The sequence below is a fragment of the Zea mays genome, chromosome 5 (genome assembly GCF_902167145.1).
Source record: "Zea mays cultivar B73 chromosome 5, Zm-B73-REFERENCE-NAM-5.0, whole genome shotgun sequence".
In the NCBI taxonomy this organism is placed as follows: domain Eukaryota; kingdom Viridiplantae; phylum Streptophyta; class Magnoliopsida; order Poales; family Poaceae; genus Zea; species Zea mays.
Window position 1 is genome coordinate 68,215,320 of NC_050100.1, and position 4,211 is coordinate 68,219,530.

Consider the following 4,211-nt stretch of genomic DNA (forward strand, 5'->3'; position numbering starts at 1 on the left):
GCAGTGGCAGGCAGGTCCTCTGGTGCAGACTCTGGTGCTGGATCCGGGGCTACCTCCTGAGCAGCTCCTTGCTCCGGCACGAGGAAGTACTCTCTGTCAGCAAGGTTACAGTCTATCGAATGCAATGAAGATGTATGTCATGATTATGCAGGATTTAATAACATTATGCTAAGAAGAAAACTAAGTTAAGGAGTAACTTAGGGTTTCTTAATCATGCGGGGCTTCCAGTGGGTTATGCTTATTACCTTTCAGGCTTAGGTTTTTATTGAGGATAAACATAGTGGATTTGTATTGTCTTTATACATTTCAGTGGGTAATTTACAAGGGTTTTAGGATGACACTAATTACCATTATTTATTTTCCTTTCTTTATTTTCCACTTATGGTTTCTAGTGTAGGTTTGAACTATGACAGTGGTTTACAAATTTCCAAAAATTTTGTAAAAATTACAATGGGTTGCCATTTGCTATTCTAGCTTGTTTTAAGAATTTGAGGCTTAACATATAAAGGCTATGCTTTAGATAAAAATAACAAGAGTGGTGTAAAATGGGCCACTTTACACTACATCTCTTAATTAGAGGTGGGGTCTGTCTTAAAGGTTATTTTTATTGGCATCTAACAGTAATAATAGGCTTCTATGTCAAAAACCACAGGAGGCTAAGGGGTGGTTTTTTTAGTTATGATTTTCTAAAGTTTAATGTCAAAAAGGCACTTTCTACTACATTGTTATTTGAAAAATGTCAAACAGCAGATCTCATATTTTTCCTAAGTTCTTAATAACAAAACATTAGCTGTCCCAAGGGTGGGGTGTTTTCACCTTGGGGTTATTTTTGTAGGGTTTTTCTAAGTTTCCCTTGTTTTATTAAAATAAAAGGTATCCCACTTATTTTATACTAAAACAGGGCATGATAAATTTTTCCAGTGAACTACATTGAATGAGTATTCTAACAAAAATAGGGGTGCCCTCTGGTTCACTATTTAACTCACATTTTCTATTTTCTTTGACCTTAAGCATATTGCAAAATAAGGGGCAAAAACTAACTTAATGGGGTGGACAGAGAGGTTTAGCATTTTTAATTGGGTCAGTAGGTAGATTGAAAGGGAATTAGGCTTACACCTAGTTCCTAAATAATTTTGGTGGTTGAATTGCCCAACACAAATAATTGGACTAACTAGTTTGCCCAAGTGTATAGATTATACAGGTGTAAAAGGCTCACACTCAGCCAATAAAAAGATCACGTTTTGGATTCAACAAAGGAGCAAAGGGCCAAACGAAGGCACCTCTGGTCTGGCGCACCGGACTGTCCGGTGTGCCACCGGATAGTGTCCGGTGCACCACCGGACATGTCCGGTGCACCAGAGGACTCCAACGCAATCTCGCCACCTTCGGGAATTTCCAGAGGCACTCGCGCTATAATTCACCGGACTGTCCGGTGTACACCGGACAGTGTCCGGTGCACCACGGAGAACGGCCTCAGGAACTCCCCAGCTTCGGGAAACTCCAACGGCTAGTCCGCTAAAATTCACCGGACATGTCCGGTGTGCACCGGACTGTCCGGTGCAACCCCGGAGCAACGGCTACTCGGCGCCAACGGCTACTTGCAGCGCATTTAATGCGCGCTTTGCGCGCGCAGAAAGCAGGCGCGCCCATTCCGGCGCACCGGACAATGAACAGGAGTTGTCCGGTGTGCACCGGACACCCGGGCGGGCCCACAAGTCAGAAGCTTCAACGGTCATAATCCAACGGCAGTGATGACGTGGCGGGGGCACCGGACATGTCCGGTGTGCACCGGACTGTCCGGTGCGCCATCGAGCAGTCAGCCTCCCAACGACCACATTTGGTGGTTGGGGCTATAAATACCCCTACCACCCCACCATTCATTGCATCCAAGTTTTCCACTTCTCAACCACTTACAAGAGCTAGGCATTCAATTCTAGACACACCAAAGAGATCAAATCCTCTCCAATTCCACAAAAGGCTTTAGTGATTAGAGAGAAAGATTTGCCGTGTTCTTTTGAGCTCTTGCGCTTGGATTGCTTCTTTTCTTTCTCACTTGCTCTTGTGATCAACACTCAATTGTAATCAAGGCAAGAGGCACCAATTGTGTGGTGGCCCTTGCGGGGAAGTTTTATTCCCGACTTTGATTTGAGAAGAGAAGCTCACTCGGTCTGAGGGACCGTTTGAGAGAGGGAAGGGTTGAAAGAGAACCGGCCTTTGTGGCCTCCTCAACGGGGAGTAGGTTTGAGAGAACCGAACCTCGGTAAAACAAATCCGCGTGTCTCACTTCACTATTCGCTTGCGATTTGTTTTGTGCCCTCTCTTGCGGACTTGATTATATTTCTAACGCTAACCCGGCTTGTAGTTGTGATTATTTTTGAGAATTTCAGTTTCGCCCTATTCACCCCCCCTCTAGGCGACTATCAATTGGTATCAGAGCCCGGTGCTTCATTAGAGCCTAACCGCTCGAAGTGATGTCGGGAGATCACGCCAAGAAGGAGATGGAGACCGGCGAAAAGCCCACTACAAGCCACGGGAGCACTTCATCGGAAGAGTCCCGCACCAAGAGGAAGGAGAAGAAGAAGATCTCCTCCAACAAAGGGAAGGAGAAGAAATCTTCTTCTCACCACAAAGAGAAGAAGGAAAAATCTTCTTCCCACAAGCCGCGTCGGAGTGGGGACAAGCAAAAGAGGATGAGGAAGGTGGTCTACTACGAGACCGACACTTCATCAACATCAACCTCCGACTCCGATGCAACTTCTAAACGCCAAGAGCGTAAGAAGTTTAGTAAGATCCCCCTACACTATCCTCGCATTTCTAAACATGCACCTTTACTTTCCGTCCCTTTAGGCAAACCACCAACTTTTGATGGTGAAGATTATGCTAGGTGGAGTGATTTAATGCGATTTCATCTAACCTCACTCCACAAAAGTATATGGGATGTTGTTGAGTTTGGTGCACAGGTACCATCCGTAGGGGACAAGGATTATGATGAGGATGAGGTGGCCCAAATCGAGCACTTCAACTCTCAAGCGACAACAATACTCCTCGCCTCTTTAAGTAGAGAGGAGTATAACAAAGTTCAAGGGTTGAAGAGCGCCAAGGAGGTTTGGGATGTGCTCAAAACCGCACACGAAGGAGATGAGCTCACCAAGATCACCAAGCGGGAAACGATCGAGGGGGAGCTCGGTCGGTTCCGGCTTCGCAAAGGGGAGGAGCCACAACACATGTACAACCGGCTCAAGACTTTGGTGAACCAAGTGCGCAACCTCGGGAGCGTCAAGTGGGACGACCACGAAATGGTTAAGGTTATTCTAAGATCTCTTATTTTCCTTAACCCTACTCAAGTTCAATTAATTCGTGGTAATCCTAGATATACTAAAATGACCCCCGAGGAAGTAATCGGGCATTTTGTAAGTTTTGAATGCATGATCGAAGGCTCGAGGAAGATCAACGAGCTTGATGATCCATCTACATCCGAAGCTCAACCCGTCGCATTCAAGGCGACGGAAGAAAAGAAGTAGGAGTCTACCCCAAGTCGACAACCAATAGACGCCTCCAAGCTTGACAATGAGGAAATGGCGCTCGTCATCAAGAGTTTCCGCCAAATCCTCAAGCAAAGGAGAGGGAAAGACTACAAATCCCGCTCCAAGAAAGTTTGCTACAAGTGTGGTAAGCCCGGTCACTTTATTGCAAAATGTCCATTGTCAAGTGACAGTGACAGGGATAACGACAAGAAGGGCAAGAGGAGGGAAAAGAAGAGGTACTACAAAAAGAAGGGCGGCGATGCCCATGTTTGTCGGGAATGGGATTCCGACGAAAGCTCAAGCGACTCCTCCGACGACGAGGACGCCGCCAACATCGCCGTCACCAAAGGGCTCCTCTTCCCCAACGTCGGCCACAAGTGCCTCATGGCAAAGGACGGCAAACGAAAGAAGGTTAAATCTAACTCCTCCACTAAATATGAATCTTCTAGTGATGATAATGTTAGTGATGAGGAGGATAATTTACGTGTTCTCTTTGCCAATCTTAACATGGAGCAAAAAGAAAAATTAAATGAATTGATTAGTGCTATTCATGAAAAGGATGACCTTTTGGACTCCCAAGAGGATTGTCTAATTAAAGAAAACAAGAAACATGTTAAGGTTAAAAAGGCTTATGCTCTAGAAGTAGAAAAATGTGAAAAATTATCTAGTGAGCTAAGCACTTGCCGT